Raw genomic sequence first — 17,790 nt, 5'->3', positions numbered from 1 at the left:
TAAGCAGAAGACCTCAAACCAGGCCACATCAGCCACTTCAGCCCTTCTCATTGGCTTTCTGTGAGGCAGTGAAGCACAGGGACCGGATTGTTAGGGACCAGTGTCTGAACACATCTCACTGAAAAGAGAAGGGAGAAAATGAAGATCAGGCCTCACTTGTAGTGAGTCGGACCCTCTACTGAAAGAGCTGCCTAGAGTAGATCAGCCAGCTAAAAGAACTTATATTTAGTTCTTAGTCCTTATGTGGTAGGATGTAGTCCCAGGACAGGAGTCCACACTACAGGTGACAATCTGGTTCCAGATGGCTGTGGGCCTATGCTTGAATTGTCATGTCAGTAATTTGGTTGGGAACACTGTGAAGTTAAAACTCAGACAGAGATCGTTGTTTTTCTGCATGGCGATCAATGTTAGCCTCCCAGTACTTGACTAGGTTCTCCAAAGCCTGCGTTGTTTTCGCAGAGTGTTGCCAGGATGTGCAACAAGCTCACCCTAGGGAGCGGTGGTGTCACCTAGTAATAGGAACAGGTAGGGTGCCCGTACGCAGAGTTGTTTGCCTAAGTCTGTGTTTTCATTTAAAAAAGGAAAAAGCAATTATTCTCAAACTCCATTAAAAATTACAAAAAGAAGCAAATCTGTTTTAATGCTCAAAGCAGGAAGAGGGCAGAGGTTTTATGATTTCTGACGAGAGAAAGCAGATGGGATAGCGATGAGAGAAAGCAGAGCGAAGGCCCCCTCGCAGAGCGGCAAAGGCGGCGGCGGAAGGAGAAGACTTTGTCCAGGCAGAGCCCCGGGGGCTCCGCGCACAGTGTGGGCAGGTACAGGAGAAAGAAGTGAGCTGTGAGTAACAGCGGACTCCTCCTTCCCAATGACCTTTACACTCCCTTTAGTCACCCACCACCAGAGCCACACCTGTCATCACCAAAACCACCCACAGTGAAACCACTCATATAGACAAATCACGCTTCCAGAAATGGCACTGAACCTGGAGAATTTTATAGGGAAGATTTGTGTCAACTGTGTATAATGAGAAAAGAAGTGGGATAATTGTCCAAGCACATAATTGTTCAACCACATACGGATCAAATAAATTGTGACATGTTCATGCAATGAAATGTTATACATCCAATTAATGTCACTGTAATTATTAAGTATTTGAATGCATATAGTTAGATCTGCTCCATATCATATAACGTACATATACACACATAACAATATACAACTACATAAAAAGAGAAAGAAAAAGACTGAAAGAAATAAAAGAATAAGAAAATAGGAAATCTTCCGTTGGAAAGCCCCCTTTACACATAATGCCAAAGGCAGAAATCATTAAAGAAAATATTTATATAATTAACATAAAAAATTTTTTTTTAAGTATTGGGGGGAAAAAGTTAGCAAAATGACCATGATTAGCCGAGAGCAATGGCTGCAATGAACATGGCAGGGCAATATCCTAAATCTGCAACAAGTTCCCACAAATCAATTTTAAAAACCAGAAATATGCCGCAATTAAAAAAGAGGGATAAGAATATGAACAGGAAACTTATTGAGAAAAACATGTAATTCACCAAACAAATATAAATTGAAACAAAAATTAAATATCTTTCATATATTTTTCTTCATTGATATTAGAGAAAGAGGAAGGGAGAGGGAGAGAGAGATGGAAAATCAATGTTTCTCTCTCTCTCTCCTTCCCACTCTATATGATGATAAATGTAAAAATATCCTCAAGTGAGGATTAAAAAAAAAGAAGAAGATACCTTACTGGGCTAAAATTGCAGCAAAATTGGCACTTTCTTACACTGCTATGGGGAGTATGTGTTTTATACTCTCTAGAATACAATTTGACCATGTAAATCCAAAAACTTTAAAATGAGCATGTTCTATAGTCAGAAATTCTAATTCTAGGAATTCTTACTAAGGAAATGAAACATGCTTAAAATTTTATGTACAAGAATATTTTCCATGGCATTATTTATAATGTTGAAAAATTGAAAATCTAAATTTTCAACTTGAGGAATTCAATTAGATATCTAATAGCATAGTCATAAAGTGTGTGATCAGAGTGCCAGTTATATGAAGGTATCTGCACTTTTAAAAAAATTGTCCTGAGTTATAACAGTCATTAAAATTATGTTGTAGAAAAATCCCATAGGAAATGTCCACATCATATTGTGAGTAAAAATAACTGGTTTCGAAGACTGTAAATAAGAATGATCTCAATTATGTGGGGGAAATGCAAAGAAGGAAGTCAGAAAGTGCCATGAGGGTAGAGATTTTTTTTCTCTTTATTATTCCTAGAACTGTACCTGACACATAGTAGTACCTCAAAGAGTTCCTGAATGGATGATTCTATACCAAAATCTTCCTTGTGTTTATTGCTGGGTGAGGAAGTATAGTGATTTTCATTTTCTACAATGAATATACATTTATTTTGCTATTAGAATGGAATAATAAATGTTATTTTTAAAAGCAGGGAATAAGAAAGCAAATAAAGAAATGAATTTCTTTAAAAAGCAGAGAATAACTGTCTGGCTGGTGCGGCTTAGTGATTAGAGCGTCAGCCCATGCACCAAAGGGTGGCGGGTTCAATTCCCAGTCAAGGGCACCTACCTGGGTTGCAGGTTTGATCCCCACCCCAATCAGGGCGGATGCAGGAGGCAGCCAATTGCTGTCTCTCTCACATCAATGTTTCTCTCTCTCTCTTTCTCTCTCTCTCTCTCTTCCGCCTCCCTGCCTCCCTTCCATTCTCTCTAAATTCAATGGAAAAAATACCCTAGGGTAAGGATTAACATAAAAAATCAAAATAAAAGCAAAAAATAATTAGAATAATTTAGGTCAATTCTTTAAAAAATGCAGATACCTTCATGTAACTGGCACTCTAATCACACACTTTTGGCTCTTTCCAAGCATTACTTAATGCAAGGTTGGTTTTTTATTTGTCTGTCTGTCTGTCTGTCTGTTTTTCCAGGACTGAACAGATCTAATTCACCCTAAACATTTCAAATTAGAAATTCATTCATTCACTCAAAACTATTCTAGTTTGAGTGAGGCAGCAACAGCAGAGGAAGAAAGGCAACAAATAAATAGGAGAACACCAGATTCTGATTATGTTTACAAAGGAAATAAAACATGATAAGAGAGAAAGTCGGTGGAGTAAGAGGGCAGGTACTTTATTAGGGTCATCAGGAAAAGCTTCTCAGAGGAAGTGAGCTGAACTGCACCTGCAGGATATAAGGTATCAGCCCTGGGAACCGCTTGGAGAAATGGATGTCCACTCATGGGGAGAGCAGATGTAAAAGCCATGTGGTTGGAGCATACATAGGGTGTGGGCAGTGCCTAATGAAGTAGGGAAGAATACATGGGCAACTTGTGGGCCGTGGTAAGGGGCTTGGATCTTACACTGAGTGCAAAGGGAAGCCAGTGGACTCCTTTAAGCAGAGAAACAACAAAGTCTGATTTACATTTTTTTAATTCTCAGAAGTTTCTGATTAAGAGGGCGGCTTTGAATTGCATCACAGAATCTTCCACCCCAATGCCTAATAAAATAAACAAAAACTTTTAAAAATAAAAAAGTATATATACTTGCCAAAATCAAATTAAGAGAGACTACAACCTAATTCACTGTTCTTCCAAAATGGGTGGCCAAAGGAAAGAAGAAGAAGGTTCTAGGGGAAAAGCAGAGGGGGGAAAAAAAAAAAGCTTTATTTGTAAAATGGCAAAGGGCTGGAATTCTTCCTACTCCCCTTAAATCCAGACAGTGTTGCTTTATCTTTCTGAACCTATAACCAGGAACTAGGGGTGCGGGGCTGCTGGCTCCTGATGCACTTCCAGACCTAGATTCAGAACTGAGAGCTGGGTCCAAGCCCTGGAGTCTTCTAATGTAATTGGCAGAGCCAATGGGGAGACAGCAATGGGGAGAAGAAACTGAGCAGGATCAGCCAGAGAAGCAGAAGCAGCACGAACAGATCATGGTATTATGGAAGCCAGAGAAGAAAGTGGTATAGGAAGGATGGAGTTATCGACTGTCTCAGTTGCCCCTGAGTGACCAAGTAAAATAAAGACAAAGACCTGTCTGCTGAAAGTGGCAACATAGAGGTTGTTTGTAACTTGACAAGCAGTTTCAACGGAGTGGTAAGAATGGAGGCAAGGTTGAATTTGATTGAAAGTTTTATATCTACAGTGCCCAGCCCTGGCCCGTTTGGCTCAGCGGTTAGAGCATCGGTCTGCAGACCACAGAGACCTGGGTTTGGTTTTTGCTAAGGGCACATGCCTCGGTAGCAGTTTGTTCCCGGCCCCGGTTGCGGTCGTGTAGGTGGCAGCTGATTGAAGTGTCTCTCTCACAATGATGTTTCTCTCTCTCTCTTCCTCCCTCTCTCCCTCTTGCTCTATCTGAAGATGGATGCAAAAATGTCCTCAGGTAAGGATAAAAAAATGAATTAATTAATTAATTAAAAATATATCTACAGTGTTCAAAAAAAAAAATCTGTTGATTAGGAAAAGTATGATTATTCCAGATACTGAGACCAGAGATCATGTTTTCCCTGGGACCTCTTATACCCGACATGTACAATCGTGCACAGCATTCTCAACAATACCTCGTGATAAACACGAGTCTCAGAAACTTGCCCCTTAATGTTGGACATCAGAGATAGTTAGTATAGGTGCTTTTCTTCACTGGGCAGAAGAAAACTGGTTATTTTATCAGAATATATGGTTATTCCATATAATAATTCCATATAATAACTATAAATGGTTATGGAAATGAGCTAAGATCCCTTCTAATTATAAGAGGCATGTCACTTTTCTGGCAGAGGGCTAGACTTCCTTTTAGAAGTCATCTTTTTTTTTATTTCTTTTTTTTAAATTAATTAATTTTTGTTACAGATGTTTCTCCTTTTTCCCCCACCATCCCCTCTTCTGGGGATTGTCAGTCTGTACCCACTTCTATGTCTCTGGGACTACCCCATTCCTCAGACTGTTATGTTCATTATATTCCACAAATAAGTGAGATCATATGATACTTGTCTTTCTCTGTTTAGCTTGTTTCACTTAGGATAATACTTTCCAGGTCCCTCCATGTCGTCTCAAAGGATAAGAGATCTTTCTTTCTTACAACTGCATAGTACTCCATTGTGTATATGTACCACAGCTTTTTTATCCATTTGTCTACTGATGGACATTTGGGCTCTTTCCAGATCTTAGCTATTGTAATTAGTGCTGCTATGAACATTGAGCTACATATATTCTTAGAAATCATCTTTTGATGGCCATAATCTAAAAATATGAACTGCCCTGGCTGGTGTGGCTCAGTGGTTGGATGTCAGCTCATGCACCAAAGGGTCTTGGTTTCGATTTCATGGGTCAAGGGAAAATACCTGGGTTGCAGGTTCATCCTTGGCCCAAGTCGGGGGCTTGTGCAGGAGGCAACCAAATGATGTATCTCTCTAACATCCATGTTTCTCTCTCTTCCTCTCTCCCTTCGTCCCTTCCACTCTCTCTAAATACCAATGGAAAAAAAATATCCTCAGGTGAGGATTAACAAACAAACAAACAAAAATGAACTAAGTTAAGCTTTATCATCCACAGGAACTGAAAGGGATATGAGAATGTTAAAGAATGTTGAGCTAAAGGATTGCTCAGTAAGAGAGAAGACCCTATAAAGATTTTTTTTAAAAAACTAAAAAAAAACAAAAACAAAAAGCCCCACTGAACTTACACAATTCAGTAAAATTTGCAAAGAGAGTCAAGAAAAAGCAGAGGCACTAGAATTGTGTGGACCTGGACACTTCAGGAACATAGTTTTCCGGTTTGGCTCAGCTGTTTCTATTTATTTGTTTGTCTGTTTTTAAGTATTTTTTCTTTATTGATTTTAGACAGATAGGAAAGGAGAGAGAGATAGAAACATCAATGAGAGAGAACATTGATTGGCTGCCTCCTGCATGCCCCTCACTGGGGATCGGGCCCACAACCTGGGCATGTGCCCTGAGCAGGAATCGAATCAGTGACCTATTGATGCCTGGGTCAGTGTTCAACCACTGAGCCATACCAGCCGGGCAAGCTCAGCTGTTTTTAATATGGAAGCTGAGCTTTAATACCATTTAGAAAGTTACACTGATTGTCTAACTACACTCAAACAATATAGCCCAGTAGTTAAGAGTGTAAGATAACAGCTACATGCAAAAAAGTGAAACTAGACCATCAACTTACACCATACACAAGAATAAACTCAAAATGGATAAAAGACTTAAATGTGAGCCATGAATCCATAAAAATCCTAGAAGAAAATGTAGGCAACAAAATTTCAGACATCATACGCAACAGAATTTTCACTGATGCATCACCTAAGACAACAGAAACAAAGGAAAAAATGAACACATGGGACTACATCAAACTCAAAACCTGCTGCACAGCAAAAGATACAATCATCAAAACGGAAAGGCTACCCACTGTATGGGAGAGCATAATTGCCAATGATACATCAGATAAGGGGTTAATTTCCAAAATATATAGAGTGTTCATACAACTCAACAAAAGGAATACAAAGAACCCAATTGAAAAATGGGCAGAGGAGCTAAATAGACACCTCTCCAAACAGGACATACAAATGGCTAAGAGACATTTGAAGAAATGCTCAACATCACTAATCATCAGGGAGATGCAAATTAAAACAACAATGAAGTATCATCTCACACCTGTCAGAATAGCTGCCATCAACAAATCATCAAACAAGTATTGGCAAGGATGTGGAGAAAAGGGGACTCTAGTACACTGTTAGTGGGAATGCAGACTGGTGCAGCCACTATGGAAAACACTATGGTGTTACCTCAAAATATTGAAAATTGAACTCCCATTTGACCCAGTGATCCCACTTCTAGGAATATACCCTAAGAAGCCTGAAACACCAATCAGAAAGAATATATGTACCCCCATGTTTGTAGCAGCACTATTTACAATAGCTAAGATCTGGAAACAGTCCAAGTGTCCATCAGTAGATGAATGGATAAAAAAGCAGTTGTACATATACACAATGGAGTATTATGCAGCTGTAAGAAAGAAAGATTTCTTATCCTTTGAGACCACATGGAGGGATCTGGAAAGTACTATCCTAAGCGAAACAAGCCAAGCAGAGAAAGACAAATATCACATGATCTCACTTATTTGTGGAATATAATGAACATAACAGTCTGAGGAACAGAGTAGACTCAGGAGACGTGGAAGTAGGGTACAGACTGACAACCCTCAGAAGAGGGAGTTGTGGGGGGAGGGAAGACATAAACCACAGAATTTACATGCATGTACGCATAACCAATGGACACGGACAACAAAGCCGGGCATGGGGTTGGGGGGATGGGGAGGAGGGTGTCATTGGGGAAAAAAAGGAGAAACATCTGTAACAAACATAAATTAATAAAAACATTTTTTTAAAAAAGGATTGTAAGATAGAACACCCCCTCCTCCCCCCCAGTCTTCATCTCTAAATAACTCTGGCCAAGTAGAGAGGAGACAAGTATATCTCTCTTTAGTTTCAAGTTCCTGAAATGTACATATGAAATAAGAGCTCGGATCTTGCAGGGTAGATGATACAAACTGGCCACAAACCGATGAAGGGGGCAGAGAGAGCACCCTCTGGGGTCAGGAGAGCTGGCTGGGTTTGGTGAGAACTCTCATTAGCCAGACCTGTACACCACCCCGACTACACTGAGGCCGCTGGTGGTGTGCCAGATGGGGGATGGTCATGATGACCAAGAGAAAGGGACAGCAGCCTGTTCCAGGCCAGTCACTTAAGACGATGTCATTTCACTCTCAGAGGAGTATACACAGGGAACTGGGACGGGGGTTACTGGGGAGAAGACCACCTCGCCTCTGCCACCCTAGCCTCCCAAACCACTGGAGTCTCAAGCCTAAATTGTAGTGATAGGAAGAAAATACCCAAATCTTTCTAACTCAACTGAGATTCCTTGCTCATAATAAGAATTCAGTGATGAGCTTTGGAATTGAGTTAAGATGTGGGTAAGGGGAAGTAGAGATTAGCAGAACAGTTAGAAAGCAATTATTGGAAAATTAACCAATCATACATATATGTTAAGGACCAGAAATTCCTCATCTAATCAGTTGCAGTTATTATCTGAGAAGCAATCTTTCTTTTCCTAGCTAGTCTCTTGTTTCTTGTTATGGGTTTTGTGCTCACTTCATCTATTTTTAAAAGGGTTGTGTTTATTTTTTCCCCACATAATTTCAGTAATAGAACATAAAGTACCTACGATATAAATGGAGACATACATCCTTGTTCACTTCCTTGTTACTTTATACCACAAAGATTTCCAGAAGAGTACATGTTTTAAATAACTTACATATTTCTCTTCATAATTGTAATATAGATCCTTTGTAAACATGTGAACTATAAAAAAGAAAAGTCATCCACACCGCATTCATCAGATATAACCCTGTTAACATTTACATTCTTTCTAACTTTCTAATTCATATATACATAAATACACTTTAAAAAAATAAGTGTGCAGAATTATACGAACTATTTTGTAACCTGCTTTTTTCAGTTTCAGCACTTAGAGGAGTGCTCGATATATCATAAGCTTTCAATAAACATTCGTTGACTAAATGAGTGAACGTACTTTTATGTCATTGAACGTTTTTCTGTGGCTTCCTTTTTCATCACAACAGCACAGAACTCCATTGTGTGAATGACCATGCTGTGCCCGGCCAGGTCCTGAAGAGCTGAGGAGGAACAAGCCCGTGGTGGACACAGAGATGCCCCATGCAGGCCCCTTAAAGGGGAACTTGCTGGAAATACTGGCAGCCCCAGCCTCCACTATCAGCCCCCTTCTGGGATAGCCTCAGCCACAGAGAAGCCCCCTCCAAGGGCAACCCTTACCTGAGGACTGGCCACAGAGGGCCCAGTGCAGAGCAACTGTAGCCGTTTCTGGGGCTGGGGAAGAGGTGTGGCCTGAGGCTGGCCCACCTGCATGGCAGCTGGACTTCTCTCTCAGCCCAGTGCTATTGCTTCCCTCTCCTTCCAGGGGTATGTAATCCCAGGTAAATATGCCGCACACTAAACTCTGTCTCAGAGTTGGCTTCCTGAAATACCTAACCTGATACAGAGATGGTCCTGACCCATGAGAGCTGTTGAGTCTATTGATTAAAGCACCCAGCGAATTCTAACATTACCGTCATTACCCATGGCTAAACCAGGCAAAATAAACTATGGTGCATCTGTACCATGATATGTTATGCAGTCAATGAAAGAAACGTGGTTTCTTTTGTTCAGATATTGTTGGAGTTGTATATATACATGTTGGGTCCAGAGGAAGCGGGGAGGGGAAGGAGGGTAGGGGAGGGGAGGGAGGAACTGGACAGCATCAGTTGCCTACTTGAGCATTCTCTCTAGGCCTGAATTTCTCCCAGTCTCTTTGTTCCCAGATCACTTGCCCCTGAGTCTCTGGACCACCTCAGTGTGAGCATTACTTGGGCAATGACTATCCCTATAAACGTAGCATATGCGAGTTATAAAAACCAAAACTAGAGGTGACCCTGGACAGATATATGTGAACCAGCATGACAAGGAGCAGTCAGAACCATACATAGACCTTGTAAAGCACAAGGAAAAACAGAATAAAGGATCGAATCACACTCATAAAAACGGATCAAACCAAAATGAAAATAAGAGCCCTGAGGGTGTGTTTGAGGGGAGCCCAGACCCCGGACGGCTCCAGGGGGGTGATGTGCGGAGCCCTGTGAGGTGCTTTCCTCCGTCAGAATCACACATTCCACAGCAGCAGAGATCACCTGCCTGAAAACTTCCTGTTACTTCCCACCCAGGAGGCAGGCTCAGGCAGCATCGGCTCAGCCCATGTGAGATGCCTCCTCCCATTCACAGACCATCCTCCCCTGGTCCTGAAGGTTCAGAGAATTGCTGCAGGATAGAAAAGCACCTCAGGCCAGCTGGGCCGGCAGACTGGGCCAGCACAGCACCAGGAGGAGGCGAGGGCGCAGTGAGTAAACTGATCCGCTCTGCAGGGAGGGCCCCTGGGCACTCAGAGTCTGGGTTGCTTTCTCAGGAGGGCAGCTAGCAGTCTGAGCACCAAGGAAGTTGATGTCCTGTCTTGTTTTTGTTGTAATTTAGGACATTGTGACTGTTCTGTTCTCTTTAAACTCTACACATTGCTTCCTTAAACCCTTTGGTATTGTCCTGTTCTCAGAACTAAGATTAAAGTTCTTCTGGGACTGTTATTCATCCACCCTGATATCAACCTCAAATACCCTCCCAGAAAGACCAAGAACCCTGGGAAAACCTGCATCTCCTGAGTAAATCTCATATAGACACCTTGGTGGACCCCCAGTTTCCTCAGGGAGTCAGAAAAGTAAAAGGAAATTTCAGGAAACTGGTCATGTTCTTTATAATCATCCTCAGCCTAGTAGAGAGAAAGTTTTCTGGTCTCCTTGGCAGAAATCATTTGGTTCTGCCAACCTGTAATGGGATTTGTGAAATAATTTACTCAGGTGTCTTCTCTATAGACAATTCTGTTTAATAAATGTGTCAGTTGGAATAAGTCAAGAAATTAGCTTTATTTATACAATGTCATTTTTATTCTTTACCAATTAGTTGATCCCCCAGGATCCACAGACCCTAAACATACAGGGTGAGGCAAAAGTAAGTCTACAGTTGTTCGTATGGAAAACAATACAATAATGAATAAATAATAATACAAGAAAGAACTCATGTTTTGCGTACTCACAACTGTAAACCCACTTTTACCCCACCCTGTACAGTAGCCACTAACTACATGTGGCTATTGAGCACTTGAGATGTGGCTAGCACAACCAAAAAACTGAATTCTTATTTAATTGAAATAATTTGAATTTAAATAGCTACTTGCAACTACTAGGTATCACTTTGGTCAGAGCAAGTTTAGAGCTTTAAAAAAGAAAAACTAGCCCAACTGGCGTGGCTCAGTGGTTGAGCATCAACCCATGCACCAAGAGGTCGCTGGTTCGCTGGTTCAATTCTGGTCAGGGCACATGCCCAGGTTGGGGGCCAAATCCCCAGTGGGGGACGTGCAGGAGTAGCCAGTCGATATTCTCTCTCACTGATGTTCCTATCTCTCTTCCTTTCTCCCTAATAAAGGGGAAAAAAAGAAGACAAAAAACAAATGAGTGCTATGATCTGTGGATGCCATGCCTCTTTCCACCGTTCCCAGGGACTCCTCCTACCCTGCATTTAAGTAGACTAGCAATTGTCCTGGTGCAAACCCTCCACGCCCATTTTCATTCTCACCTCTAAGTCAGAACGACTCTCTTCTCTTGTTCTGGGTTTCAGGCTGGGGTTAAGGCACCTGCATGTTGTGTCTCTTGTTTCTTGTTTCTTCCGATCTCTCTTTTTATTTTTTCCTGTTAATCCAAATCTCTCTAGCATGAAATAGAGTTTGAGGTGTGGTTTGTGTTATTTGGCCCAATGAACTCGGGTAAGGAAAAAAGGTAATGAATTTGAAAAATAATGATCTCATGCTTGGTGGGTGAGTCTCACTCTTTCTTTGAAAATTGGTTTGTTTAGTGAGCAATCACTGGTTTTCAGACCTATTCAGTGTGTCTGGAAACATCAACACTATGGATATGAATAATATAACAAACTGAATGAAATCACAAGGAAAAAAAAGAAAAAAAACTCCAGCCTTTGAAAAAAATCTCAACTCCTCAGAGCAAATCCCAGGATGTTGAGTAATTGGAATCCAGCACCTTGGGGCCAAACCACTGGGAAGTTTCCCATAGGGTTGGGTCCATAGGGCTGTTCCTCAAGTGAAAAGCATTTTGGGGTGAGCTGTGCACTTTCCGTCTCGGGCAGTATTGTTTCTGAATTGGACAGCTGCTGCTGTGCCCTCTTGCCCTCTACCAATCTCTCTTTAAAAAATTCACCTCATCCCATCTGCAAACTTTCTAGCCCCACCAGGTTGGGAAAAAAAAAAAAATCTAATACATATGTGGGAATTGCTGCTTTGGAATAACAGGAAAGTGTCAGTAAGCTCATATTTGAAATAACTCATATATACTGGGTGCTAAAAGGGAAGGGAAGACACATCATATTATCAGGAGTCAGTCTCTATCCATAGAGTCAGCCCCAGCCCAAATCATGAGTTAGGAGGTGTGTCTTTTTAGGTTCTTCCCCCTCCCTAGGTGTCTTCCCTCTCCCTTTGGAAACACGAGGACGGGGTCTGATAACATTCACAAGAGGCATTGACACTGATGACTCAATGTGCCTCTTTTATATTCAGTATTCACATTCTACTCAGGAGCAGCACAGGATGATTCTCTAGCTGTGGGATCTCAGAAATGAGGGTGAAGGATTAGTAATACTGTGAAAGGAGGGCAAGGGTCGAAGGCTCTCTCCTTTCCAGCTTTGTTATGTGGTTCCCCCTGTGGCTTAACTTGTCAGGGGAAAGGGTAGGCTCAAGGCAGGGCGTTGGGAGTTACTTTTAATTTTAAGGAACCATTAAGGGAGATGGTATCTCCCTACCTTAAAGAAGAATGATTAGCAACAAAGTCATCATAAGGCTGGCTTAAGAGTCAGCAGTTCAGTACTCCAATCTTGACTGCAACGACACATCGATGATCTCCAGCAAGTCACTGCCCCTCTTGGAGGCTTCGTTTCCTCAGTTGTACAATTTGGGGGCTGACTACCAACCTCTAAATTTGCAGTCAGAGCCAATATTCTATCACAATAGAAATGGGCATGTGGCCAATAATTGCCCAATGACAAATGACACTTCCATTTCTCCCTAATCACAAACCTTCTTCGTAAGACAAAATCTACCACGAGTGTAGTCATTGCCTTCTAGGTGTGTCACTCATCAATTAGTTTGAAAGTTTGTAATTTTGCTTCTTTAATGCAATTATTTGTCACATTGACTTTTTTTTTTTTTTTATCCTCACCCGAGGACATTTTTCCATTTTTTGTTCAGATAGAGCGGGAGGGAGAGAGAGGAAGAGAAAGAGAGAGAAACATCGATGTGAAGGGACACATCGAGTGGCTGCCACCCGCACGACCAACCAGGGCCGGGGACAAACTGCAACCGGGGTATGTGCCCTTCGCGGGAGCCGAACCCGGGTCTCTCTGTACCACAGGCCGACGCTCCAACTGCTGAGCCAAACCGGCCAGGGCAAATTGACTTTTTTTAATGTACAAACATCTATTCCTTTGTGGGTTCAGAATAGCTGATTAAACAAACTTGGATAAAGAAAAGAGGTAACAGAGTACCAGCTAGATTGCTGTGGCAGACACTAGTAGGGGAGAAAAACCACACTCACGTATCCACCAGACAAGACATGTCTGGAGAGCTGGTAGCTTAGCTCAAAGAGAAGGAGGTAAGGAAGAAAGGATAATTTGGGGCAAGTGTAGTTAGGGAAAGGAGAGGTTTTTCAGCTAAGCTTCAGGCAATGGCAAAGAAATGAGAGAAGGGATCCCAAAGGGAGAGACAACCTAAGCACAACTTGGACCCATGATCAGGACCCTCAGGGCAGCAGAAGACAAGCAGCAGGCCCTGTGAAACCTGGTTGGCACTGTCTTGAATACAAACTGAGGAACTTGTGCTTCATCTCATTGGTCATCCAATCTCTCATCCATGGGCTAGAAGGAGAATAGAAAGGTTGGATCTGGACAAATACTGTAGAGACAGGCAAAGGGAAGGCACTGGACTATCTCCACAAACTGAAGAGTCAAAAAGTTACAAATTCAGGAGAAATCTGGATTTAAAGAGACTGGTCAGCAAGAGAGAATGGGTGGCCAAGAGGAGCCATCTGGCGATGGGAGGTAAGAAGGAGCCTGTGGGTTCAGTGGGAGCTACCCAGCGCTCTCCTTTGAATGAAGGCTATAGGGAGTTTAAGCAGGAGAATGATAGAAAATCAGAGCTGGGTTTTAAAACAGTTGTTCTCAAGACTGATTAAGCGGCTTGCACTTAGAGGGCATGTTTAATCTTTGTTGAACACCACAAAGCATTGATATATTAAATTTAAAATAATTAAGTAGATCATTTTGGCCTAAATTCATACTATAAACCAGACAGGTGGTAGCAAGCACCCAGAATTCAAGAAAAATTTGTGAGAGAAAAATGCTTAAAATGACAAATTTTGAGCATTAATTTTTTCTTCAAATTATGAAATGGTGCAATTACTTAGTTTTGGCCCAGTAGGTGGAACATCTGTGCTCTGTAGGATCAGTTAGGAACCTCTGCTTTTGAAATCCTGTCTGGAAGCACTGTGTGGAATGGAAACAGAAACTGTTGAATTCATCTGAGCCGAAGTTAGGAGCTGCCTGCAAGAATTGGAAGGAAAGGGTAAAATGGTTTCAGGAGACATCAGAAAATGATTTTTGCCTCTATCAATAATATAAGTCAGCCCAAATTGGGGTGGGTGGGTGTATTATTCAAGGTTCTTCACAGAAACAGAACATATAGGACATGTGTGTGTGTGTGTGTGTGTGTATGTGTGTATATATATATATGAATATATAATATATCATAGGATATATATATCCTATTTGTTCTGTTCATGTAAAGAACGAAGAGAGGGCAGGGGGAAAGAGAGAGAGAGAGATTTTAAGGACCTGGCTCATGTGATTGTGGGGGCTTGCAAGTCAGAAATCTGTAGAGCAGGCCAGCAGACTGGAAATTCAGGTAAGAAGTTGATGTTGCCATCTTGAGTCTGAAATCAGCAGACTAGAAACTCGTTTTCTATGCTGCAATCTTGAGGCAGAATTGCCTATTCTTCAGGAAACCTGTCTTTGCTCTTAAGCCCTTCAACTGATTGGATGAGGCCCACCATGTTACAGAGGACAATCTGCTTTACTCAAAGTCTACTGATTTAAATGTTAATCCCATCTAAAAATATCTTTACAAAAATATCTAGACTGGTATGTGACCAAACAACTGGGCACCATATCCTAGTCAAGTTGACAAAATTAACCCTGACAGTGTTCATTTTGATACTTCCTTATCAGGCAAGCAGAGACAAAACTCAAGAAGTTATTAACTTTTTAAGACACAATGATTACAGGCCCCAAAGAACACCACAGTTAATGTTCTATATGTAGCCCATTTGCTCATCCCTTCTGTCCTCTCTCCATGCCTGTCCTCTCCAGAAAGGTCAACAAATTCATAAGTGTTTAATAGCCATTGGTGTGAAACTTCATCAGAGTTTTTCTTGTTAATTTATGTAAATTTGTTATTCTGCTCTACGCACAAAAATATAATACCTTTCAAACAACTCTAAGCAGTTAGCCAGACCTGATTGGCTCCTTTCTTTCTCTTTCTTTTCTTTTTTCTCATCTCTTCTCTTCTCTTCTCTTTCCTTCTTTCTTTCTTTCTTTCTTTCTTTCTTTCTTTCTTTCTTTCTTTCTTTCTTTCTTTCTGTCTTTCTGTCTTTCTTTCTCTCTCTCTCTTTCTCTCTCTCTCTCTTTTCCTTCCTTCCTTTTTTTACACTGCAAGCACTTTATTTTTTGTGCTTTATCAGCAATCTCTATTAATTGATTTATTTTTTATTACAGATGTTCTTCTTCCCCCTCCCCCCTCCCCCCAGTATTACCCTCCTCCCTGCTCCCTCCCCTCCTGCCTATTGTCTGTGTCCATTGGTTATTCATATATGCATATAAGTTCTTTGGTTTATCTCTTCCCATACACACACACTCACCCCAATCCCCCTTTCTTCTAAGGTTTGTCAGTCTGTTCCCTACTTCCATGTCTCTGGATCAATTTTGTCCATCAGCTTATTTTGTTCATTATATTTCAGAAATAAGTGAGATCACGTGGTACTTGTCTTTCTCTGACTGACTTACTTCACTTAGCATAATACTCTCTAGACCTGATTATTTTCTTTCATGGAAATCATGTTGCCTTTCCTCTGAGTGTACCAGGACTGCAACCCTTCCTAGAGGTTCCTCCAGCTCATCTGTTATGGAAGTAAATTCCTTGCCCCATTTTTCCAGGAGCCTCTCCTAGAACTGTTCCCATGAACGGGGTCTCTTTGACACACAGAGTGTAGAACATCGACTTTCCCACTTCAACTTCACTCTTGAGTGTCTTCTAAATCCTTGGGTAACTTCCTTCTGAGCTCAGTAATTTACCTTCATATTCCTCTTCTGTTAATTCTAGAATAGTGGTTTCCAACCACTCGGGGGCTAGCCATGTGGTCAGGAAGTCTAGAGCTGATTAGGAGAAGCTCTGTGGGGCCCAGATACCTTACTTTGTTTTAACCAGATTTTTATCAGTTCTTATATATGAGTTACATATGGAAATCATATTTCCTTTGAAAATATGGTTGTTTTAAAACACAGTTAAATCACTAGTTTTAGGTGCCGTCACCACTCAGTAGTCTATTAGTTCTGGTCAGTCTGCTTCAAGTAACTGAGGCAAAAGTAAAGAAAGTTAATATTGTATGGGTGATGTTGTGTTCAAATTTCATATATTCTCATTTAAGTTTTATGGTAACCCTTTAAGTTAAGAATTACAATGCCCATTTAGAGAGAAATTTCAACAAATTAACTACCTGAGGTCCCAAAACGGCTAAGAGCTGGAGCTGAGATTCAAAATCAGGTCTATCCAAAGCCCATGCACATTCTACCTCACCATACTAACCAGTTCTGCAAAAAGGTTTAGGCAGATTTTATGCTGATATATTCATTCATCCATTCAAATATACATTTTTAAATTTTACTTTATCTGCCCTTTTCTTTTTTATTTATTTATTTTTATTTTTTCCTTTATTGATTTTAGAGAGAGAGAGAGAGAAGCATGGATGAGAACAAACATCGATTGGCCACCTCCTTCATGCCCCCCACTGGGGATTTGGCCCACAACCTGGGCATGTGCCCTGATCAGGAATTGAACCGGCAACCTCTTGGTGCATGGGTGGACACTCAACCACTGAGCCACACCGGTCAGGCTATCTGCCCTTTTCTTTAGCAAAGTAATTTGAATGCCTACTATGTTGCAAGCACTGCACCACCTTGGACCTAGAAAGACAAATAAAACAGGGTCCCAGCACCGTCTCGTGCTTTGGAGACTCTTACAGTAAAACTTAGGAAAAGCCCTTCCTAGGTTGATACCAGAAGGACACAACAGACAAGGGGAGCAGAACAAAGTCCTCCCTGAGGAATTTCTGCGTCAGGGAGAAAGCAGCCCTGGTACAGAGGAGATAGAACCTCGAGGCTCCTCTCTGCATCACCGGGCCAAAGCCAGAGGCGGCGGGGTTACTGCTCAGGAATGCCCATGGAATGCACAGAGGCCTCTCCCACGGGACGTACTGCCTGGTGCCTGACTCTGGCCGCACCCCAAACACAACTGGGAAGCTTTTTTCTCTCCCAAAGAGATTCTTTTTCTCCATGAACTCTTCCACAGAAAATAAAAAGAGGCACACATGGGTAAGACCCCTCCAGCACAGCAGCCCCTGGGCAGGGAGCAGAGTAGAACCTCCCTCCTAGGCCCCAGGGGTCACTGGTACATAAAGCAAAACCATAACCTAATACCCTGCCCTTCTTAAATATCCCTCTGGTTATTATTTATAATTTCTTATGTTTAGAAATAATTTTAGTGTTTGCCAACCACTCTGTATCTTTTATCTTAATGGTCACAACAATCCAATCATGTAAGTTGTGTTTCGCCCCTTTTATAAAGCAGAAGTAGACACAGACGCTGAGTGGCATTGCCCAGAGTTCCACAGTAAGGATGGGCCAGGCTGGGGCTTGCATCCTGGCATCCTGCTGCCAGGTCCCGTGTGTTCGCCACGAGACCA

The 17,790-nt window shown here is 41.6% G+C and overlaps 1 protein-coding gene across 1 annotated transcript in view; it reads left to right on the top strand.

The window, feature by feature from the left end:
- The first annotated feature begins 9,904 nt into the window (after positions 1-9,904).
- Positions 9,905-17,790, top strand: part of UPK1B (uroplakin 1B) — a 29,295-nt gene continuing 21,409 nt past the window's right edge. The window contains exon 1 of the mRNA XM_036243204.1: positions 9,905-10,007. The gene's annotated coding sequence lies outside the window, so the exon portion shown is untranslated. The remainder of the gene's footprint in view (positions 10,008-17,790) is intronic.

The sequence above is a fragment of the Molossus molossus genome, unplaced genomic scaffold (genome assembly GCF_014108415.1).
Source record: "Molossus molossus isolate mMolMol1 unplaced genomic scaffold, mMolMol1.p scaffold_m16_p_5, whole genome shotgun sequence".
NCBI classification, from domain to species: domain Eukaryota; kingdom Metazoa; phylum Chordata; class Mammalia; order Chiroptera; family Molossidae; genus Molossus; species Molossus molossus.
Note: the sequence above shows the minus strand (reverse complement) of the source record. Positions and strands in the feature narration are given on the sequence as shown.